This window comes from Phyllobates terribilis, unplaced genomic scaffold (assembly GCF_046119375.1).
Source record: "Phyllobates terribilis strain yellow unplaced genomic scaffold, ASM4611937v1 Scaffold_5__5_contigs__length_657084704, whole genome shotgun sequence".
Taxonomy (NCBI): Eukaryota; Metazoa; Chordata; class Amphibia; order Anura; family Dendrobatidae; genus Phyllobates; species Phyllobates terribilis.
The window spans coordinates 14539644-14565520 of NW_027362765.1; the positions used below are offsets into that span (position 1 = coordinate 14539644).

At 45.7% G+C, this 25877-nt stretch overlaps 1 protein-coding gene across 1 annotated transcript in view; it reads right to left on the reverse strand.

Annotated features, from left to right (window-relative positions):
• The window catches only part of LOC141270496 (uncharacterized), a 462326-nt gene extending 438149 nt beyond the window's left edge, over positions 1-24177 (reverse strand). The window contains exon 1 of the mRNA XM_073680500.1: positions 24107-24177. The gene's annotated coding sequence lies outside the window, so the exon portion shown is untranslated. The remainder of the gene's footprint in view (positions 1-24106) is intronic.
• Between the last annotated feature and the right edge of the window lie 1700 nt (positions 24178-25877).

Here is a 25877-nt window from a genome sequence, read left to right on the forward strand (position 1 = left end):
ATTATTGCGCCTCAATCTATTTTCAAGGTCATCTGTTTCCGCCAGCAGTGCTGATATTTACTATGCTGTAAGCCTGCTCTCATTGCTTGTATCAACTATCTGATCCACAATGGTGCTAACTTTGCCTTCCACCGCCCATGCTCTGTTTTCTGCAGTTTTATACCTGTTATCTCATCTTTAAGACCATCAAATTATACATTCAAAGCAGATAGAGAGGATTTACAATGTACTACTGCCATGAAAATGTCTTAAAGTAGGTTCATCAGGTACCTTTATGTCCCCTTAGTGCAGATTAGGCTGTGGGGCTGAGAATACTGTGCCACAGGCAGTTTTGCGATCTTTTTGCCTCCATCAATGCGGCTGACTCTTCCATCTCCTTCTCACCTGACTTCTTTGCTCCGGAGCACGTGCACAGCTGCGAGGTAGCTGCTAGATGAAGGCCACTATCACCTGCTGAGACCTGTGTTTCTGTGCGGGCAAATCGCTCCAGTCTGGCCACCACTTCCCTCCTCCTCATCTTCAGCGTGACGATCATGGTGCCATATTGGAGCTGAGAGCCGGCTTCTCTTGACATCTTTCTGTGGCTTTTCCTGGTCATTTTTATCCCCCAGAGTCAAGTACCTCCACACTCAGCAAGTTATCTGGTAGATGTATGGGAACTTCCAGGATGATCCTCAGGTCCTATATTGGATAAATAGCTAGATGCTCTGCAGGAGCTCCTTCATCTGCTTGTTCTCCCATGCCGTCAAGGTGGTTGCCCTCTTACTTGGTCTCCAAGGTGGAAACACAAAGTGCTGCTGCGGGAGTGGGATAGTTGTGCAAGAAAATATCACTACCATAAAAAGACTGGCCTCTCCGACATTCACTTCAGCCAGGGAGTAAAAATGTCCGGCATCAAGCACTTATTGACCCACATAAGATTTTCTTACCACCATTGCATATCACATCGGACCTAATAAAGAACTCTGTAAAGGCAATGGACAAAATTGAATGCTTTTACAAGTATCTCATTGATAAATTTCCAAGGGTAAGTGAAGCAAAAAGAAGGAGTCTTTAATGGACCTCAGATTTGTAAGTTTCTTCAAGATGAAGAGCTTCTCTGTTTGTTGTAGGGCAAGGAAAAGGCTTCATGGGTAGCATTTGCATTAGCGGTAGATCATTTTTGGGGTAACTCAAGAGCAGATAACTATGAAGAGTTGGTGGAAAATCGCCTCTAAACATAAAGATCTTGGCTGTAACATGTCCTTAAAGATTAATTTCTTACATTCGCATCTAGACTCTTATCCACCAAACAAAAAGAGAAAAGATATGCAGTTTCCTCTAAATAAATATCAGAAAATTGGCATAACAAAATATTCTGCATCTTTATATTTGCAAAAGTAATAATGTTTCAAAGCACTGAAACTTTTATGCCTTAATTATATGTAGCAGTAAAAGGAAAACGCTTTGATATCATAGAAACAAGTTGTTAAAATCATTAAGAAATGGCTCATATCATAACTGAATCTGACAACTTTTGAAAATATGTAAAACAGTTATACATGATCAGAAAGGTCATTGAGCTCGTCGGGTGGAAGGTTCTTCAGCTGCTCACTCTGGACGAGCAGCCTCTGTGCAGTTCCCGGTAGATTCCTCTCCTGCTTTGCTCTGTTAGATAAGTATATGTCAAACAGGAGAAACAAAGGAGTATCTCTTTTTTTATAAAAATATACACGTTTTTATTAGAGAAAATAGATTAAAAATCACATTGAAATCACATAAAAATAGACATGATAGACAGAAATAGTAATAAACATTCCGGGTACAAGCCACAGTGACCAAAAGTTTGACTGTCAGATTAATAGTAAATCATACAAGATACGATGGACATGTTGAGGAGGGTAGATAGGGATCTTTGTGGAACCAGATGTTCTACTTGTGTCCCTCTATACCTGCATCGAACATGAGGATGGGATGAGGGCAGTCCGCTTCTTCCTGGGGGGCAGCAGCTGGGATGGTCCGACCTGTGAGCTGATACTTGAGCTGCTCCATATTGTCCTTACTCAATTTTTTTGTTTTCAAAAATTCATTTTATTTACAGACACGTGGCACTGCGATGGGTGCGGCATGTGCGCCTTCGTACGCCAACCTCTTCCTTGGTTATTGGGAGAGGACGCTCTTCGGTGACGAGGGCGCACATGCCATGGAACCAATCCAGTGCTGGTATAGATATATTGATGATTTATTTTTTCTTTGGAAGGGCACCATGGAGCAGCTCGACCAGTTCATGGGTTGCCTTAATGCTAATTCATTTAATATCAAATTAACGTATAGGGCTGACAAGAGGAAATTGGACTTCCTGGACATAAAATTTGAGGTGGATGATGATGCACTCATGCAGACCGATGTATTCAGGAAGTCCACCTCTGTCAATGCGCTTATACATGCATCATCTGCACACTGTGCAGCAACTATTCGGGCTGTCCCAGTGAGTCAGTTCCTCAGGATGAGGAGTATCTGCTCGTCCGATGCGAGGTTTGAAGAACAGGCGAGGGACTTGAGATCTCGGTTTGAGGATAGGGGCTACAGTCAGAGGTGTATCAAGGCAGGTTATAGTCGGGCGAAAAATGCTACGCGCAATTCGCTCCTCTATACATCAAGGAAACGGCGGGGTTGCGATGGGAGGACTCGTTTTATTTCGACATACAATCATGAATGGCGTAATATGAGAGCTATATTAGAAAAACATTGGCCCATTCTCAAAACAGAGCCTGCTCTTCAGTAGAGCCTTCCCACCGCACCCCTGATAACACCAAGACGTTGTAGAAATCTAAAAGATTTACTTGTCAAAAGCCACTATACACCTCCTGTGGCAAATTTGTTCGGGAGCAGAGGTCCTATTTGGGGATTCTTTCCATGTGGCCGCTGCCTGGCCTGCAGATGGACTCCGCCATTTTGAAATAAAACATCATATCACATGCACTAGCATGAACGTAATTTATTACGCAACTTGTGGATGTTCTAAAATTTATATTGGACTTACGTCCCGTGAATTAAGAATACGGGTGAGGGAACACGTGAGGGACATTGTGCGGCCAGGTCAGTGTCCGACATGTCAGAATTAAAAACAATTCCCCAACATTTCAAGATGCACCATGACTGTAGCCCCAAATCCTTCCGGGTGAGAGGAATTGATCTCATCCATACTGGTACACGGGGAGGAGATATAGGCAAACGCCTGGCACAATGTGAGACCAGATGGATTGTCACTTTGGGGACGTTGGCACCACCTTTTTGTAAATTGACACACTTGCCATCATTATCACTGGGCTTTACATTTTGTGCGCTATTGGTTATTATTTTGTTTGTTTTTAATATATATTTTAACACCTTATGTTTGTTCATGATTTTTTCATTTTTGACATTTATGATTCTTTTCAGTTGATTTACCTGCAGTTTCTGTTTTGCTCCACACCCTATTTTTTGATCAACCCTTATACGGTATTGGTTTCATGTTTAGGTGAATTATGGACCTACACATGTATACATGAGGATATTGCATGGAGGATTTGAGGATGATGAGTCGGGATGGACATCGGCGGCATTTGCATCAGTTTATATATACTGCTGTCTATACATTATGCATGTTGAACTAGCAGTTATATGTGCCTTTTACTTAAAGAGATGTATTTATATTGCCAATATACCTTTTTGCTGTTTAATGTAGCTCCTCTCCTTCTGGTTTTCCCTTCCCCCTCTTTTTTTCTCATGATTACCCATACTTCAGGGTTTGATAATGTCTTGTACTGATCCTTTGGATAATCGCACTTTAAAGCAAATTGTTATATCTGTTTTGTTATGCACTCACTGTGGGAGCAGTGTGCACTGCCTCTTTTCTCCTCCCCCGTGTGCGCGCCGCTCCCCAGCATCTTTATGTCGGTCCCGGTGGGCGCGGGTGTCCTTCGGACTCCGGGCCTGCTGTGATTGGCTTGACGGCCGGGGTGGGCGTGCTGCGGGTGCGGCGATTGACGCATGCGCCGGACGGCTGCTCCTATTGGTGAGTGGGAAACCATGTGACATGGTCACATGGTATAAAGGTCCTGCAGGTGATCTTTCTCCTCACTTCCCCTTGAAAAAGCGTGCGGGTGGCACGCGAAACGTGCGTTGGAGCGCAGCATTTTTTAGCCTTTTGCACTCCGAGCTGGGCCAGATTTGTTTCCTAATAATGGGTAAGGTTACTTATTCATGAAGATCTTAGGATTACTTGGGGCATAATTTCTATACTATAAAAAAACTCTTTATATAAATTTCTATTTATGTCACCTCTGCTCCTTATCCTAGATTTACTATTAATGTGACAGTCAAACTTTTGGTCACTGTGGCTTGTACCCGGAATGTTTATTACCATTTCTGTCTATCATGTCTATTTTTATGTGATTTCAATGTGATTTTTAATCTATTTTCTCTAATAAAAACGTGTATATTTTTTTTTAAAAAAAAGAGATACTCCTTTGTTTCTCCTGTTTGACATATTTCTCTGTTGGAGTATGTAGTTATATATTATATGCACTAATGATCTATAAGGGTCTCACTTAGATTAACTAATTATGCCCATGGGATTTTCTTTAATCAGTTAGATAAGTGTGGCGCTGGAGAAGAGAGCAGTTCTCTCAGTGATCGAGAAGGACACTGTCTCAGTGTTCTCCTCTGTCACAGGAAGCTGCCTAGAATATATAAGACACACTCCCTTATTAGCAAGATTTTTTCTTGCTAAAACTGTGTCTCTCCAAGTAAAACATTTCCCAAATTAAGAATATAAAAAAGGCTTCTCCCCTGAGTGACTGCTTTGGTGACTAAGAAGAGATGATTTCTTCACAAAACATTTCCCACATTCTGAACAGGAAAAAGGCTTCTTCCCTGTGTGACTTCTCTGATGTCTATCAAGATGCGCTTTCTGTTTAAAACATTTCCCACATTCTAAACATCTAAATGGCTTCTCCCCTGTGTGAGTTCTCCGGTGACAAAGTAGAGATGATTTCTTAACAAAACATTTTCCACATTCTGAACATGAAAATGGCTTCACCCCTGTGTGAGTTCTCTGATGTGTAAAAAGAGTTGATTTCTCTCTAAAACATTTTCCACATTCTGAACAGGAAAAAGGCTTTTCCCCTGTGTGGGTTCTCTGGTGCTTAACAAAATTTGATTTCTGGTTAAAACATTTCCCACATTCTGAGCAGGAAAAAGGCTTCTCTCCTGTGTGGGTTCTCTGGTGTATAACAAAATCTGATTTCTGATTAAAACATTTCCCACATTCTAAACATGAAAAAGGCTTCTCCCCTGTGTGAGTTCTCTGGTGCTTAACAAAATTTGATTTCTGTGTAAAACATTTTCCACATTCTGAACATGAAAAAGGCTTTTCCCCTGTGTGAGTTCGAAGATGTGAAACAAAATTTGATTTCTTTGTAAAACATTTCTGACATTCTGAACATGAAAATGGCCTCTTTTCTGTGTGAGTTCTCTGATGTTTGAGAAGACTTGATTTCTCTGTAAAACATTTCACACATTCTGAACATGAAAATGGCTTCTCCCCTGTGTGAGTTCTCTGGTGACTAACAAGATTTGATTTCTGGTTAAAACATTTCCCACATTCTGAACATGAAAATGGCTTCTCGCCTGTGTGAATTCTCTGGTGCCTAACAATATCTGATTTCTGGTTAAAACATTTCCCACAATTGAAACAAAAAAATTTATTCCCTGCTGTGTGAATGTTTTGATGTTTAAGAAAAGACTTTTCGAGGAGGAAACTATTTCCACATTCTGAATGTAAAAATGACTTTTTTGATTTATGAGCAGTTTGATTTTTAATGCTTATTTTGTGACTCTGATTTTCCTTAGAAGTCGGTAATGAATCAGAAGATAGGACCTGTTTCAAAGGATCAGATGATTGATCTTTGCTGTGAAGGGATAATGGTGTATCTGGAGTAATGGCATTCACTTCAGTTGTATCTTGTGGGATCTCAAGATCATCTGATTTAAAAATTGAAGATGTCAACTGTCCCACTGATCTCAAGGTACAGTCATCTGCCAAAAATAAAAACAACTTTTTAATAAAATATCCTTGAAATTTATATTTTTGAACATTTCTATTTAAAATATCAGGAAAATGGCAAGTTATGTAACAATATTGAATTCTTCACCAAGACAATGACCGTTCACAGTCTAATAGAAAACCTCAAAACATGAACCAGTAGAGTGTGGTGTTCAACTGTTTGTTCATTTTGCCTCCCAAATATGGAATAAAAAACCACCAAACAATGTTATGTAGACAAAAATAATACCAATAAAAACTTCTACTCATCTCACAAAAAAACAAGTCCCCACTCAGGTCCATCATCTGTCAATGGAAAAACAGAGGTTTCCACATTATTAGTGGCTCAAAGGCTCTTGAAAAGCAACATGGCTTCCATAAACCAATCCAGCAATATCCACTCTCCCAAAGTCAGATTTCACCCTCACTTCTGAGCCTTGCAGTGTGCCCAAACCACATTTAGCATCCATGTATTTGGCATTACTATAGTGAGAAGAACCCACTTAATTTACGGTGTGTGTCTCCTGGAGCACAATCTGGGCACTATGTGTTCGGCAATAAAATGGCATATTTTTAATTTTCACTCTCCAACTTCCACTGCGTGCTAATTTCAGGAAAGTGCCTGTGGAGTAAAAAATAGTCATTACTCCTATAGATTAATTCACTGAGGGTTATAATTTCCAAAATGGGGTCACTTTATGGGGATTTCTACTGCTCTGGTTTTATGCCATTTTTTCATATTAAGGCTTCTGAATATGGTGTGTCCCATCTCCTCTTGGACCTGCTCCTGCGACGTCTGCTTGTGTCACCAGTAGCTGCCTTATTCATGCTACAGGAGGCGCTGGTGATGGAGGAGACGTCGGAAGCAGAAACTCTGGGCGGCACAGGCTCTATCCATCCACTAAGATTAGGGTGCCTGGGACCTGTAGTACCATATAGTCTGGCAGTATGGGTGTGTGTGTGTGTTGTCCAGCTGAAGTTATCTGCTGCCAGCTTAAGCCAATTGGAGATCACCACATCCTAATACAGCTCGAACTTATAACTGTTAAAAAAGACCTGTGCAACAGCAGGAGACTACAAGAGGGGTTCCGTCTATTTTTTTCTTTTTTAAGGTTTTTACATCTATTCACCTGGTGTTGGTGTTGTTGTGGTGGCCATTGTTGCAGTGGCTTTCTGCCTTTGGGGTCGCGTGACATGAAGTCATGGGGAATCAGCCTCATGGGTGCTGTTGGGCACCAGGTCGCAGGCCTTTCTGATACACTGTTGCTGTGATTGTTCGTTGCGCACACAGCTGTACCTTTTAGGCTAGGGACCCACTGAGTGGTTCTGTCAAGCAAGGTGAGGGAAGGAACAAGTGTACAATGACGGGAAGAAAGAAAAGGGAGCCCAACAACTAGGGAAAGGGGGAGGAGAGACCCCTAGGCAGATCTAATATCACACTGTCTGCCCTATCATCCCTAAATAAGCTCTGCACCTATCGCCGAGCAGGAAACGTAATCCCCGAGTGTCCCTAGAGCTAGGCCATAGGTAGGGAGAGGAACGAGTTGAGTACTAGTCAGCCCCCACGGCAACTAAAGACAACAAGTTAACCAACAAAGGGGATACAGTTAGCCTGAAAAGACACCAGAGAGATCACACCAACTATCCTCCAAGGGAACTCCAAGAAGAAACTAGCCAACTACTAGTACTCCAGGCCTGGACAGAGGAAAATAGAGCTATCACCGGTGCCTCTCTGGAGACACAGAGTTTTTAATCATCAAGCAAGGGTGTGTCAATTAGCAGCAGAAGGTGGAGATCACTGCTGAGTCCTAGAAGGAGAAGGATATCACTACACTACAGAGATAAAAGGATGAAGAAGGCGTCTGCAAAGCCAAGCGCAGTGACCTTCTACAGCCGAATCCAGAACGACTGTCTGTCACACTTGATACACCCCTGACAGGTTCATCGTGATGAAGTAGCTTCATACAGTCTGATCAGAATGTTAAACTAAGACCCTCATGTTCAGTTTGTAATTTTCTTGTCTAGTAGCTTTAGCTCAAAATACGAATTTTGGGATGAGAAGTCCAAGTCTTTTTCTACAGTTATAGCTACTAAATTTCAAAGCATATTGCTGGAAGCTGCCAGATACAGCCTGGTTCTCCTCTGGCTCAGTCCTCTGTGCTCAGATCCAGACTAGTGTATTTGTCTCCTGTTGTGACCCCGTTCCGTTTACTGACTACTCTTGTGTCTTCTGATTTTGTATTTTCTCTGCCCTCTAGGTTCTGACCTGGCTACCTGACTATTCTTCTTCCCATCTCACTCCACAGAACAGCAGGTAACACTGTGGCCCAAGCCTAGGGGTCTTTGTGCAAGTCCAGATCCATGTATTTTGATTAAAAGGATGAACTTGTGAAAAAAGGTATATTACAGCCATCAACCACGCACAGCTTAGAGATATATTATGGCACAGATGTCATGTTTTTTGTGTAATTTATCACAATCCTGTTTGAAGTTAGTTAGTGTTAAAACAAATGAAAACTCTGTTGTTATTGTACAGAAATTTAACTTGGCCCTCACTGCACATTTAATGTTGTCGATCATAAAAGTGAAGTTTTGCCAGAAAGACTGGACCTGGTCTTGTAGGGACCATATGAGCACATTCAGCAGCACAGAAGGGAGAGAAGGTAGATTCATCCAATAAGATATCAGGGTTCTAGGAAGCCAACAGCATCATTACCCTGCACTTTCTCTTACAGGCCATCATAATAATTTTCTTCAAGTTATTTTCTAATTTGTCAGCACATTCTATGTACACTGTAATTTGGCTTTGTAGTTTACAGATCTGGGAAGTTAACAGTCAGCATCTTCTAATCTCAGGGCGGAAGGTGGATCCTCCTTCCAAGATGTAAATTCTATAGAAAAGGGCTTTCACAATTTCACAATAACAATGTTCAAATTACTGATAGAGGAGAATGTTATGCGGCAAAATGATGATCACCAGATTGTGATACGGCCATACTACACCACCGATAAAGCAGCCACAGCAAGTAAATGAGAAGAATCTGTGACTTCTCTGCATTTAGTGGTCAGTACTCACCTGGGTAGTCATATGTAGGAATCTCCTCTTTACACCACTCATCACCCCTCACATATGTCTTTGTAGTATTAATATGGGTCAGATCTTCATCCTGAAACAAATATTGTAAAAGTTACAGACAGATGAGAAGTCACATCTGTGATCAGCTCTAATCCTGTCATCTCCACCATTCTCATTACACTAGTATAAAACATATAATACTGGTAGATATAACAAGACTGAACACAAGACCTTCACAGTTGTCTACGTATCAAAGGGGAGATCTCATGACACCTTCTCTCCATCTACCTGATGATCCTGAGAAACATTGGGATCTTCTTGCTTACAGTTATGTGGAGGAAGAGGACGGGGACATCTCTCTGGTGTTGTCCTCTTACTGGATAGAACTGGAGGAAACACATACAGGAACTGAATTCATTCTTTGCATATTGATAATTATAGGCCATGTGTATTTAGTCCTGTCTATTACCTGGTGATGTGAGGGGCTGGGAAACTTCCATTATGACATCTTTGTACAGATCTTTGTGTCCTTCTAAATACTCCCACTCCTCCATGGAGAAATAGACGGAGACATCCTGACACCTTATAGAAACCTGACACATACATTGATACCGTCATCCCCCGATCCCTTCATAGCGTTACTGTATAATATCCCAGCATTCCCAGCAGTATCACCTCTCCAGTCAGCAGCTCAATCATCTTGTAGGCGAGTTCTAGGATCTTCTGGTTATTGATGTCCTCATGTATCAGGGGGTGAGGTGGAGGCCCCATGATTGGGCGCAGGGGTCTTTCCCATCCCTCAGACACAGGGTCCTGGCAGCACTCACTAGAGGTCTTCTTCACTACTGTGTAATCCTGGTTATAGAAAGACACATTAATAAATCTCACTACAGACATTTCCAGAGTCCTCATCTCTCCAGTTCTGTCCATCTGTTATTCCCATAGATAAGAAAGATGTAATGTGACGTCATCAGAATCTCTCACCTCTCCAGTAAGCCGGAAGAGGATCTCTAGGGTAAGGTGTAATATCCTCTCTGCCAACTTGTCTCTGTTCATATCCATCTTTGATCGGTAAATCAGGAAAATTCTCTTATATAGAAGATCTTTACTGAGAGGATCTGATATTGTAGGGACCTGAATGAGGAGATGATAAATAACATCATAAAAATCCTGTCTATCCGGCGCCATTTTACTTAAGACACATTTGCAAGTGTGTCTTCAGCAAAGTGGCACCAGACAGCACGATATGGGCGCGCGTACTCCGACGCCGCACTCCTCCCCCGGCCTCTGGCAGAACAAGACACCGCAGCGCTGGAGCACAGAGAAGAAAGGTGAGTGTAAGTGTTTATTTTTTTGTATGTGTGCAGCGTGAAAGGGATGAGGGGCACCATGCATACCAGGATTGGGGGGTGAGGGGGCCATACATACCAGGATTGGGGAATGAGGGGTGCCATGCAGACCAGGATTGAGGATGAGGGGTGCCATGCAGACCAGGATTGAGGATGAGGGGTGCCATGCAGACCAGGATTGAGGATGAGGGGTGCCATGCAGACCAGGATTGGGGATGAGGGGTGCCATGCAGACCAGGATTGGGGACGAGGGGTGCCATGCATACCAGTATAGGGATGAGGGGTACCATGCATACCAGGTTAGGGATGGGGTATCATGCATACCAGGATAAGGATGAGGGGTACCATACATATCATGATAGGGATGCGGGGTGACATGCATACCAGGATGAGGGGTACCATGCATATCAGAATAGGGATGAGGGGTACCATGCATATCAGTATAGGGATGAGGGGTACCATGCATACCAGGATAAGGGATGGGGTACCATGCATACCAGGATAAGGGATGAGGGAGCCATACATACCAGGATTGGGGATGAGGTGTGCCATGCATACCAGGATGAGGAATTGGGTGCCATGCATACCAGGTTTCTGGGATGAGGAGGCCATACATACCAGAATTGGGATGAGGGGTGCCATGTACACCAGGATGAGGGATGGGGTGCCATGCATACCAGCATGAGGGGTACCATGCATACCAGGATAGGAATGCAGGGTACCATGCATACCAGGATGAGGTGCCATGCATTCCAACATTGGGGGATGAGGAGGCCATACATACCAGGATAGGGATGAGGGGTACCTAGCATACCAGGATGAGGGATGGGGTGCCATGCATACCAGGATTGGGCGAGGAGTGGTGCCATGCATACCAGGATGAGGGATTAGGTACCATACATACCAGGATTGGGGATGAGGGGTGCCATGCATACCAGGATTGGGGATGAGGGGTGCCATGCATACCAGGATTGGGGATGAGGGGTGCCATGCATACCAGGATTGGGGATGAGGGGTGCCATGCATACCAGGATTGGGGATGAGGGGTGCCATGCATACCAGGATTGGGGATGAGGGGTGCCATGCATACCAGGACTGAGGATGAGGGGTGCCATGCATACCAGGATTGGGGATGAGGGGTGCCATGCATACCTGGATTGGGGATGAGGGGTGCCATGCATACCAGGATTGGGGGTGAGGGGTGCCATGCATACCAGGATTGGGGGTGAGGGGTGCCATGCATACCAGGATTGGGGGTAAGGGGTGCCATGCATACCAGGATTGGGCGTGAGGGGTGCCATGCATACCAGGATTAGGGGTGAGGGGTGCCATGCATACCAGGACTGGGGTGAGGGGTGCCATGCATACCAGGACTGGGATGAGGGGTGCCATGCATACCAGGATTGGGATTGTGGTGCCACGCATACCAGGATTGGGGGGTGAGGGGTGCCATGCATTCCAGGATTGGGGGGTGAGGGGTGCCATGCATTCCAGGATTGCGGGGTGAGGGGTGCCATGCATTCCAGGATTGGGGGTGAGGGGTGCCATGCATACCAGGATAGGATGGTGGGGACAGGGTGGGGGCAGCAGAAATACAAAAATGGGGGCAGCAGAAATACCAGGAGGGGGGCAGCACATACCAGCATGGGAGACCATATACCAATAAAAATGCTCACCACCTGGGCGTAGAATGGGTTCAATAGCTAAAATATATATCTATAATATAACGCTACAAGAGTCCCTCTGTCTGAAGCCTCTATAGACTGCGCAAACGCGACACGCCTGCGCAGTCTGGCTCCAGACAGAAGAACGCATGGAGCCGTTACAGGTAAGAGGAGTGTATGGCGCCGGAGATCGCGGTATGCGTAGACACTGAACGCATACCGCGATCTCCGGCGCCATACTTACATACTTACCTGACCGGAAGGAGCGTTGCCTCTCTTCTCGCCGGAGACCGGGGCAGGAGTGAAGGCATTAGAATCTGTGCATGCGCACAGCGCTATCCGGCGCCATTTTACTGTAGACACATTTGCAGTGTGTCTTCAGCAAAAGGGCGCCGGACAGCGCGGTATGGGCATGCGCGTACTCTGGCACCACACTCCTCCTCTGGCCTCTGGCAGAACAGGACGTAACAGCGCTGGAGCACAGGGAAGAAAGGCGAGTATAAGTATTTTTTTTTTGTATGTGTGCAGCGTGAAAGGGATGAGCGGGCCACACATACCAGGATTGGGGGATGAGGGGTACCACGCATACCAGGATTGGGGGTGAGGGGTACCACGCATACCAGGATTGGGGGGTGAGGGGTACCACGCATACCAGGATTGGGGGTTGAGGGGTGCCATGCATACCAGCATTGGGGATGAGGGGTGCCATGTCTATCAAATTTTGGATGACGGGGCCATGCATACCAGGATTTGGGATGGGGTGCCATACATACCAGGATTGGGGATGAGGGGTGCCATGCATACCAGGATTTGGGATGAGGGGTGCCATGCATACCAGGAAAGGGATGGGGGGTACCATGCATACCAGGAAAGGGATCTGGGGAGGCCATGCATTCCAGGATTCGGATGAGGGGCCATGTATAACAGGATAGGGATGAGGGGTGCCATGCGTACCAGGATGAGGGGTGCCATGCATACCAGGATGAGGGGTACCATGCATACAAGGATGAGGGATGGGTTACCATGCATACCAGGATGAGGGGCGCCATGCATGCCAGGATTGGGGATGAGGGGTGCCATACATACCAGGATTGGGGATGAGTGGTGCCATGCATACCAGGATTGGGGATGAGGGGTGCCATGCATACCAGGATTAGTCGTGACACATGCCATGCATTCCAGGATTGGGGGTTGAGGGGTGCCATGCATACCAGCATTGGGGATGAGGGGTGCCATGCATACCAGGATGGGGGTGAGGGGTGCCATGCATACCAGGATGGGGGTGAGGGGTGCCATGCATACCAGGATTGGGGGGTGAGGGGTGCCATGCATACCAGGATGATGGATGGGGTGCCATGCATACCAGGATAGGGATGAGGGGTACCATGCATACCAGAATAGGAATATGTAGTGCCATGCATACCACGATAGGGATGAGGGGGCCATACATATCAGGATTGGGGATGAGGGAGCCATGCATACCAGGGTGAGGGGTTGGGTGCCATGCATATCAGGATTGGGGGATGAGGGGTGCCATACATACCAGATTTGGGATGAGGGGTGCCATGTATACCAGGATGAGAGATGGGGTGCCATGCACACCAGGATTGGGGATGAGGAAGCCATGCATACCAGGATGAGGGATTGGGTACCATACATACCAGGATTGGGGGATGAGGGGTGCCATACATACCAGGATTGGGATGAGGGGTGCCATGTCTATCAAATTTTGGATGAGGGGGCCATGCATACCAGGATGTGGGATGGGGTGCCATGCATACCAGGATTGGGGATGAGGGGTGCCATGCATACCAGGAAAGAGATGGGGGGTACCATGCATACCAGGATAGGGATCTGGGGGGGCCATGCATACCAGGATTCGGATGAGGGGCCATGTATAACAGGATAGGGATGAGGGGTGCAATGCATACCAGGATGAGGGGTACCATGCATACCAGGATGAGTGGTACCATGCATACCAGGATGAGGGGCGCCATGCATGCCAGGATTGGGGATGAGGGGTGCCATACATACCAGGATTGGGGATGAGTGGTGCCATGCATACCAGGATTGGGGATGAGGGGTGCCATGCATACCAGGATTAGTGGTGAGGCGTGCCATGCATACCAGGATAGGGATCAGGGCAGCACATAACAGGATGGAGGAACAGGATTGGGGAGCACAAATACCAGGATGGGGACAGCACAAATACAAGGATGGGAGCAGAACAAATACCAGGATGGGAGACCATATACCAATAAAAATGCTCGCAACCCGGGCGTAGAACGGGCTCAATAGCTAGTATATATATAGCAGAAACAGAAAATCTGTGTGTTGAGCTCGTAGAATACAAAACCACATTTTTCATCTGGTTTGAGAGAAATTTTGCATGGCCCTTCTTTAGGCTATGTGCCCACGATGCAGAAATGCTCCGGATTTTTCCTGAGCGTTTCTGCATCTCTCTGGCAGAAAAAAACGCATGCGGATTGTACATGCGTTTTTCCTGCCAGGGACAAGCGGAAGTGAAGCGTTCTCCACATGCATTTCCGCATGCGGGTTGTCAAGCGCTTTCCAAGGGATTTTAGCATCACTTGGAAAGTGCTTGATAACTTGGTCACACTATATAAATCCATGCAAATGGTAAAAAATAAATATTATACTTACCTTCTGATGGCCCCCGGTGTCCTTGTCTCGGCTTGCCGGCAGCTCGTGGTAGATTAAACGACCTGCCGAAATCAGCGGTCACGTGACCACATGACTAAATGACGTCACCGCAGGTTCTTTTAGTCTACCGCGAGCTGCCGGCAAGCCGAGACAAGGACACCGGGGGCCATCAGTAGGTAAGTATAATATTTATTTTTTATTTTATTCTTTTTTTTACAGGTACTATGGTACCCGGGTCCGGAGGAGAGTCTCCTCTTCTCCAAACCCGGGTACCATCCGCACATTGAAACGCATGGCATCCGCATGTACAGATACAGTGATGCGGATGACATGCGGTCCAATGCAAGTCAATGGCGGCGAAAACTCCGCGCTTCCGCAAAATAATTGGTAGTGCTGCGGATTTTTCCACAATGATAATCCGCAGTGGAAATTTCCGCAGCATGTGCACAGCACATGCGAATTATCATTGGGGAACATGGCAGACCTTCTACCAAGCGTTTTTTAAGCGTTTCTGCAGCGGAATTGCCGCTGTGGAAACGCTTAAAAAACGCATAGTGGGCACACAGCCTTAACCCCTTTCTGGCCCAGGGCGTATTAGTGCGTATCTGTGCCCTGGGCCTTATGGGCCTGATACGTATTAATACGCCCTGGCGATTTCGCCCGCACACAAGCAATGCGGGCGAGATCGCCGCCGGGTGTCAGCTGTGACAGGAGCGGTCCCGCACCGCATTTCCGCATGCGGGTTGTCAAGCGCTTTCCAAGCGATTTTAGCATCACTTGGAAAGTGCTTGATAACTTGGTCACACTATATAAATCCATGCAAATGGTAAAAAATAAATATTATACTTACCTTCTGATGGCCCCCGGTGTCCTTGTCTCGGATTGCCGGCAGCTTGCAGTAGATTAAACGACCTGCCGAAATCAGCGGTCACGTGACCACATGACTAAATGACGTGACCGCAGGTTCTTTTAGTCTACCGCGAGCTGCCGGCAAGCCGAGACAAGGAGACTGGGGGCCATCAGAAGGTAAGTATAATATTTAATGCACCGCTCCCGGCACATTAACCCCCGAAATGCTGTGATCGAAATCGATCACAGCATTCCGGTGGCAAGAGGAGGTAAGCGCTATACTTACCTTCTCTGCCTGCGTCCAGCGGCGTCTGAGTCCGGTCCCGGATGTTGCCATGGTGACCCGACGTCATCATGACAACATCCGGGACACCAGGAGGCAGGAAGTTGCTTTGGTCATGCGCAGTGCACGACCAAAGTAACTTCTCCCTGTGCATCGCTGACAGGCTGCATGGCATAGGGAGCTGCTGCTCTCTATGCCATGCTGGAGATCAGGCTGCAAAAAGTGAAAGTCCCATAGTGGGACAATGTGAACAAGTAATAAAAATGTCAGAAAGTGAAGAAAAAAAATTGTAAAAAAAAAAATGAAAAAAATTAATAAAAAAATAAAAATATATTGTACCCAAAAATAACAAATCTTATGGAAAAAAAAATAAACCAATAAAAGTACACATATTTGGTATCGCCGCGTCCGGAACGACCTGACCTATAAAACTGTCCTGCTAGTTGAACACGATAAAAAAAATAATAAAAAACGAAACAATGTTTTATCATCATACCGCCAAACAAAAAATGAAATAAAAGAGATCAAAAAGATGCATGCAAATATAAATGGTACCGCTGAAAAAGTCATCTTTTCCCGCAAAAAACAAGCCGCCATGCAGCTCCAACGGCCGAAAAATAAAAAAGTTATAGCTCTCAGAATAAAGCGATGCAAAAACAATTCTTTTTTCTATAAAATAGTTTTTGTGTAAAAGCGCCAAAATATATAAAAAAAATATAAATGTAGTACCACTGTAAACGTACTGACCCAAAGAATAAAGCTACCTTATCAATTTTACCACACGCAGAACGGCATAAAAAAAACTCAAAAAAACAATTCCTGAATTGTTGGTTTTTGATTATTCTGCCTTCTAAAAATCAGAATAGAAAGCGATCAAAAAATGTCATGTGCCCGAAAATGGTACCAATAAAAAAGTCAACTTGTCCCGCAAAAAACAAGCCATCACATGACTCTGTCGGACGAAATATGGAAAAATTATAGCTCTCAAAATATGGCGATGTAAAAACTAGTCTGCAAAAAAATGTGTCTTTTAGTGTGTGACAGCTGTCAGTCATAAAAACCCGATATGAATCTGGCATCACTGTAATTGCACCGACCCGAAGAATAAAGTCGTCTAATCACTTATACCGCACAAGGAACGGCGTAAAAAATAAACTTTAGGGTTAGGGTTGTGCTAGGGTTAGGGTTGTGCTAGGGTTTGGGTTAGGGTTGTGCTAGGGTTGTGCTAGGGTTTCGGTTAGGGTTGGGCTAGGGTTAGGGTTGGGGTTGGGATTTTTTCAGAAGTAAAGAAAAAAAAATGACGACGATATGGTGACTAATGTTGAGCGCAAGTGCTCGCTACTTGAGTTTGCATCGGGTGCTCGGGTATGCACCGAGTATAGAGGTTGCTCGAGTGACATGCTCAAGTCTCCGCCCCAAATGTTTTGCAGCTGTTATACAGCCAAAAAGACCTTACAGGGATTGCCTGTCATGCATGAGCGATCCCCGCATGTTTTTTTTTGGGTGTCTAATAACCGTGAAACATGCGGGTGGGGACTCGAGCAGGTCACTCGAGCACCCGCGATACTTGGTGCATTCCTGAGCACCCGATGCAAACAAATAGAAAGCATTAGTTAAATGTTAATTTTTTTCTTCCACATTCCAAAAATTCCTGTGAAGAATATGAAGGGTTAATAAACTTCTTGAATGTGGTTTTGAGCACCTTGAGGGGTGCAGTTTTTAGAATGGTGTCACTTTTGGGTATTTTCTGTCATAAAGGCCCCTCAAAGTCACTTTAAATGTGATGTGGTCCCTAAAAAAATGGTTTTGTAAATTTTGTTGTAAAAATGAGAAATCGCTGGTCAACTTTTAATCCTTATAGCTCCCTACTAAAAAAAATTTTGGTTCCAAAATTGTGCTGATGTAAAGTAGACATGTGGGAAATGTTATTTATTAACTATTTTGTGTAACATATCTCTCTGATTTAAGGGAATAAAAATTAAAATTTTGAAAATTGCGAAATTTTCGCCAAATTTCCAATTTTTTTCACAAATAAATGCAAGTAATATCGAAGAAATTTTACCACTATCATAAAGTACAATATGTCACAAAAAAACAATCTCAGAATCAGCAGGATCCGTTGAAGCGTTCCAGAGTAATTACCTCATAAAGTGACGGTGGTCAAAATTGTAAAAATTGGCCTGGTCATTAAAGTGCAAACCACCCTCGGTGTTAAAGGGGTTAAAGGGAATCTGTCACCCTGCCTACTTGTTTAATTAAAATATTTCTCCCCTCCCCTGTTCACTTCACCTTCTTCCGCAAGGTGCGTTTCCCTGCCATCTGTGTATCCTTGTAGCGTGGGGGAACTTGTGCGCAGGCGAGTCACTCTGACTTCCCGGTGTCTGCGCACTAGATCCCCGCTCTGCACTTGTACACAGATCGCAGAGAAATGCGCCTTGCAAAAGAAGGTGAAGTGCAAAGGCGTGGGATCCAGCCAAGGGAACTGCACGTCTCAGGGCACTGTGTCGTGCAGGGGAGGGGATAAATATTTTGATTAAATAAGTAGGTGTGGATTTCTTCCCGTCCCCCAGAAGGAAACACATTATAAGCCACAAGAAATAAAAAGCTATTTCACAGCCACAAGACCTCTAATATGGGCCATACAGGTAACTATAAACTCACATTTCTATCACCTGTATGCCCATAGTAGAGGTCTGAAAAGTCCCAGGGGGATGACAGGTTCCCTTTAAGACCAGACTAACAATACTGCAAACATGAAAACTCAAAATTTTCCCACTTGACAATATTTGTCCCCCAAATTTAGGCTCGATAGAAATAAGGAAAAAATGGGAGTCTGTGTGTTGAATGTAAAACCACAGTTTTTGCCCCAAGGATCTGAAAGAATTACAGACTGCATCTTAAAGGGGCAGCAACCAATTAGTCGCTAAGGTGGTCTTTAGTCTGTAATTATAGCAACGGGTGTTGCAGAAGTAGCTGAGGCCCCATTTATGAGAATTGCCTCACAGAAAGATAGTTTTAGTTGCCTACAGCAACCAGAGTGCAGTTTTCAGCATTTAAGCTGCTGAGGTGAAATGAAAGCTGAGCTCTGATTGGTTGCTATGGACAACTAGAACAGTCTGACTGTGAGGCAGTCACAAATTTTCTGCTTTATATGTATTGATTCACCTATTAGATCTCTGATCAGTATGAGGTGATTACTAAGGGTCCTAATACTAAGGACTGGTTTTTAAAATGTCGCCCAAAAAATGTCCATCAATTGGGCAAGATAACTGAAAAGCTAAGAAAGCAAAACTGTCTCACACAGCTAAGACAAATAAACAACGCGAGTTCCGGCTTGAGACAGGCTGAATCAAAGGCAGCTGAAACATCTGAACACAAGTGTGTCTAATAGCCAGGTGTCCATTTTTAAGGCTATGTGCCCACGATGAAGAAATGCTGCATATTTTTTACGCTTCTCCCTGGCAGGAAAAACGCATGCGGATTGTACATGTGGATTTTACATGCGTTTTTCCCGCCAGGTAGAAGCGTTTGTCAAGCGTTTTTGCATGCATTTCTGCATGCGGGTTATGAGGCGCTTTTCCAAGTGATTTTAGCATCACTTGGAAAGTGCTTGACAACTTGTTCACACTATATAAATCCATGCAACTGACATGGATTTATAGTAGTGTGACCAAGCTAGTTACAAAAAAGAATAAGAATGGTAAAAAATAATAATAAAAAAAAGATTATACTCACCTTCCGGTGTCCTCCCGGTGTTTTCTCCACCGCATCCGGTCTCTTGCACTGCTCGTGGTGGTGTGAAGGACTTGCGGTGACGTCATTGAGTCATGTGACAGGTCACATGACTCAATGACCTGTCATGGCAGGTCCTTCACAACACCGGGACCCATACAGCAGACCAGACGCAGTGGAGAAAACACCGGGAGGACATCGAAAGGCGAGTATAATCTTTATTTTTTATTTTAAATTCTTTTTTTTTACAGTTTCTATGGTACCTGGGTCTGGAGGAGAGTCTCCTCTTCTCCAGACCTGGGTACGATCCGCACATTGAACCGTGTGATATCCGCTTGTGCAGATGCAGTGATGCGGATGTCACGCGGTCCAATGAAAGTCAATGGCGGCGATTACACTGCGTATCCGCAAAATTAATGGACATGCTGCGTATTTTTCCGCAATGATAATCCGCAGCGGAAATTTCCGGAGCATGTGCACAGCACATGCGGATTATCATTGAGGACCATGGGGCACATATTACCAAGCGTTTTTTAAGCGTTTTCGCTGCGGAAATTCCGCGGCAAAAATGCATAGTGGGCACGCAGCCTAAATATCCCACTTCATCCAAAACCATTCCTCAGTCTAGGAGACCCATTCCCATTCCTAAAGGTGAATTGTAATAGGATAAATAGAATGGAGTCTGTCTACAATAACGTACTGCATCTGCGCTACTTCTCATGAGCTAGAGGTCCGATAATGTCCATCCCCTAGTGTGCATGTCCGGAAGTGACACGCTTTACACTGAAACGCCAGAAAAACTGATTGCCACCGCCCCACTCGTACCCGTGACTGTGCATGCCCGTAGTTATGTGTTACATGCCGGAGCGCATTTAGGAACATTGTCTGAGATTGTGCATGCCCGGATGTGTGCGTTCCACATCGAAGAGCATCACGGTCTCCTATCTGCGAATGCGCAAGTCTGGAAGCATGCATTCCACGCCAAAGCACATAATGGATTTGGATTAAATTCAACCAACATAGAAAAATCCTATATCTGAGATCAGCATCATGGGAGACTAAAAACAAGTATTGTACATCCTCCCATCATGCAATAGGCATATAGATCTACTTCATCACTACAAAAAATATGGGATTACAGCCAACAGTATTTTCCTAAATGGTCATATTTAACCCATATTACATAATTAGAGATACACAAGGATCATCATACTTGTTAATTACTAAATAGTATATGTGGGATATAACTGATAAGAAACAATTTTGATATAGAAGCTCAGATATCTCGATGAAGTAAGTGAACCTCATTCACAGGGAACTGAGTAGCAATGGGTAGAGTATAAAATCCAAAAACGTAATCCAGAATGGGGCTGTATTCATACAAAACAGGCATAGGAAATTTTCTAATTGAGTCCCTTAGGGGCTAGTGAATCCAGTCTGGAAATCCACTCATTTTCCTTTTTGAGGATACATCTATTCTGATCACCTCCTCTCACATTGGGTTTAACTACCTCAGAGATACAAAATGAAATGTCTCCAGTTTCCCCTCGATGTACACTGTTCATGTGCCTCGGTAATGGGGTGTCCCGACCATGGCATATATAGCCCACATGCTCCCCCACCCTCCTCCTAAAGTCCCTCTTGATCTTGCCTACATAATCTAGGGGGCAGGTGCATGTGGCCATATATACTAGTCCAGAGGTTTTACAGTTGGAATAATCCCTCTGGAAAAAGGTTTTACCCGTGGAGGAATTCGAGAAAGATTTACATGGTGTCATCCAATTACATGAACAACGTTCTCCACATCTAAAGAAACTGCAAATTCTTCTATCTAGCCATGTCCCCTTGGGTGCAGGTTTTTTATAGACACTATGCACTAAACAGTGCCTAAATGACCGACACTTTCTGAAAGTTGTGGAAGTAGATCCCACAGCACCCTTCAGGTCCGGGTCGGTCACAAGTACATCCTATTTTTTTCTGGGGATATGAAAGATATGGTTACTCAGTTCCTATTACTCGAGGTATCCCATCTTTTTCTTGGTCTCTTGGTTAGGTATTGAGGAGTGTCTGTCTCTCCTGTTTTTCTGCAAATGATCGTGTGTAATCCAAAATGTACCGTGGGTACCTTTTTCCATAAATCTGGGGTTCATGTCTATCGCCTGTATATTAAAATCTGTGACATTTGAACACTTCCTTCTCAACCGTAAAAATTGGCCCTTAAATATTCCTTTTTTTAGGAGGATGGGATGGTGGCTATCCCACTTCAATAATTTATTAGTGCTTGTAGGTTTATGATAGATGAGTGTCCCTAGGGTCCCATATCGTTCTTTCTTGATTAGTACATCCAGGAAAAACAGCTGGTAATGATTAAACTCCGCTGTAAATCTAAAGGTACCGTCACACTTAGCGACGCTACAGAGATCCCGACAACGATACGACCTGGCAGGGATCGTTGCTGCGTCACTATGTGGTCGCTGGTGAGATGTCAAATAGGATTCAGCGAGTATGTTCTGTCCGAGTATGCTCGGGCCGAGCTCCGAGTATTTACAGCTGCTCGGTGATGAGGTTAAATCGCTCCCGTGTGCATGATTTGCAACTGTTTGACAGCTTTATTACATGTGAGGAATGTGTAAGAAATAGATACTCGGCGAAAGGGTTAATGGAACATACTCGCTCAACACTAGTGTCAAACAGTCAGATCTTCCCAACGACGCAGCAACGATACGGTGACCCTTAGCGACCTGTATAACGATGCAACGCAAATGCATGCCTATGTGTCGTTGGTAAGGTGTCAAACGCACCGATGCATGCTACCCAGCGGGACCTCAACGATCAAAAAAAGGTCCAGGCCATTCCGACACGACCAGCGATCTCACAGCAGGGGCCTGGTCGCTGCTACGTGTCACATGTAGCGAGATCGCTACTGAGGTCGCTGTTGCCTCACAAAACTTGTGACTCAGCAGCGATCTCGCTAGCGATCTCGCTTAGTGTGACGGCGCCTTTAGGCGCACTCTATTGATATTGAGCTCCCTGACAAATTTAAAAAATTGTTCACTGGTCCCTGACCAGATGATAGAAATGTCTTCAATATATCTATACTGTACCCCAATATATGGATGCCATCACTTCTGATCATCCCTGAATATTGTGGTTTTCTCCCACCAGCCCGGGAATAGGTTTGCACACGAGGGGGCACAGAGGCTCCCCATCACAGTACCCCTGAGCTAGTGAAAATAATTCTAGTCAAAAAGAAAGAAGTTTTGCGTAAGAGTGAATTTTAGAAGACCCTCCATGAAGTCATTATGTCTACTACACTTCATTAATTATTATTATTATTTATTTATATAGCACCATTGATTCCATGGTCCTGTACATGAGAAGGGGTTACATACAAAATACAGATATCACTTACAGTAACAAATGAACAATGATAGACTGATACAGAGGGAAGAGGACCCTGCCCTTGCAGGCTTACATTCTACATTAATCTTGATTTCAAAAAATGTCTCACTTCTCTGATACCACCCTCATGCGGTATACTACTGTACAAATCCTCAATATATAGTAAGGCCTGCTCCCCTACATGCATGTATACATGCTCAAGGGTATACATGGAGGGGAGCAGGCAAAGGGAAAACCATTTTCCAGAGGAATTATTCCAACTGCAGAACCTCAGGCAGTACTGTGGGAACATTACACTGTGTGGGGGCATCATACATCCTGCATAAGGGGAATAATGGGGGCATTACACTGTGTGGGGACATCATACACACTGCATAAGGGGCATAATGGGGGCATTACACTGTGTGGGGGGCATCATACACACTGTATAAGGGGCATAATGGGGGCATTACACTGTGTGGGGGCATCACACATCCTGCATAAGGGGAATAATGGGGGCATTACACTGTGTGGGGACATCATACACACTGCATAAGGGGCATAATGGGGGCATTACACTGTGTGGGGGGCATCATACACACTGTATAAGGGGCATAATGGGGGCATTACACTGTGGGGGCATCATACATCCTGCATAAGGGGCATAATGGGGGGCATTACACTGTGGGAGCATCACACATACTGCATAAGGGGCATAATGGGGGCATTACACTGTGGGGGGCATCATACATCCTGCATAAGGGGCATAATGGGGGCATTACACTGTGGGGGGCATCATACCTCCTGCATAAGGGGCATAATGGGGGCATTACACTGTGGGGCCAGTAAAGGGGCCCTGTACTATGAGAACAATACGTTTCCTCCCTTCCTGTCTCCATAGTTGGGTCGTATGTATCTATTACAGGAAACAGAACAAAAACCTTATGATTCTTTTAAAGGGGCAACACAAGACCCCAAAAGCATCTCCTTGCTGAAGGGGTTAATGCCCCCTGCGCCCAGTAATGGGGGATCTCCACATACCTCCACCTGCAGAGCCGCCACCACATATATGGCTGTTCTGTGTGCACAGGACCTGTGATGAGGTCACAGGAAGGGAGGAGTCAGGGGTCACATGATCAGGGGCCTCAGTGGATGCAGGACTCTGCTGTGCTGGTTGTCATGGTGCTGGATGAGCTGAAGTTTATGTGTGGGGTCAGGAGGGGTTTACAGTGTGGATGTAGCAGAGCCGCATGTGTACGAGGTGTACGGAGCGGAGCTGTGTGTACGAGGTGTACGGAGCAGAGCCGCGCGTGTACGAGGTGTACGGAGCGGAGCCGCGCGTGTACGAGGTGTACGGAGCGGAGCCGTACGTGTGCGAAGTGTACGGAGCGGAGCCGCTCGTGTACGAGGTGTACGGAGCGGAGCCGCGCGTGTACGAAGTGTACGGAGCGGAGCCGCGTGTGTACGAGGTGTACGGAGCGGAGCCGCGTGTGTACGAGGTGTACGGAGCGGAGCCGCGTGTGTACGAGATGTACGGAGCGGAGCCGTGCGTGTACGGAGCGGAGTCGAGCGTGTACAAAGTGTACGGAGCGGAGCCGTGCGTGTACGAGGTGTGCGGAGCAAAGCAGTGCGTGTATGGAGCCGGCCTTCCCCCGAACCCATGGATGAAGGCTTGAAGGACAGTTGTGCACTATAAAAGGGGGATCTGCCTCTGTTCCAGGAAAGACTCTACAGGATGTTAGCTTAGGGGACCACGGTTCTAGCTGAATGAATACAGATCTGCTCTATTAACCATCGCAGAGACATTTTGAAAAATCCAGGTTGGGACAATTAGGTCATGTGGCCACTAGTGATCAGTGCCACTCGCTCGCCACTGTTCGGTACTCGTCTGAGCATCTCACTGCTCGAGATGCTCGGCGCTCGACGAGTATTTCCGGGTTGCGCGGGCGGGAGCTCGGGTCTCCTCCCTGCATGTTTGGGCTCTTTAGAGAGCTAATGAATATGCAGGGTTTGCCTGCCACGCACTGTAATGCCGTAGCCATGTTGGTTGTGGGCATTACAGTGGTTGGCCGCACAGCATCATCAGGTGTATATAAGACCTGGCGCCGCCATGCTCGTCACAGTCTACCCCGGAATCAGGAAGAGTAGGGAGAGGTGCTGCTGCGTCAGGGAGAGATTTGCTTGTTTAGAGTTAGTATAGGTATTCCACAACATATATCTATAATATCCATCTGAAATAACAGTCCTTCTGAGGACTAATCCAGCTGCATCTATTCAGTGGCGACAGCAGGAGCGAGGCAGGCAGACAGGGTATATAGCAGACTACAGTGCATGCAGCACAAGAGGCTCCATTCCAGTTCAGCCTGCTGCAGCTTGTTTCAGGAAGTGGTGGAGGTGGAGCCTGCAGTGAGCTGTGTGCAGTGTGCTTCCTGGACTGTGTGGCTGCGTTTGGAGAGAGCTCCTGGGAAGGGAGGTTTTTTTTTCCATCTGGGACTTTTTGTCTGCCCCCTTCCCAGGAAGGAAAGCTTGTGGTGGGACTGGCCTCCGGGGCCGGGCCCCCGGCTCCCACCTCCCGGTCCAAGCTGGCGGGGGGTGGGAGAAACACCAAGCCGGCTAAGGCAACAAGATCTGGCCAAGACAGCAAGGGGTCCGGCATGAGGACCCGGAGGACCCCCGAGGCTATGACCGCGGCGGCTCCTCCCTCCGGAGGTGGGTCGAGTATGAGCGGAGGTGCTGCAGCGGTGCCCCCTGATTGGGGTACCAAGGCGTCGAGGGAGGCAACCGTCACCTATGCCTCCCGTATACATGCACA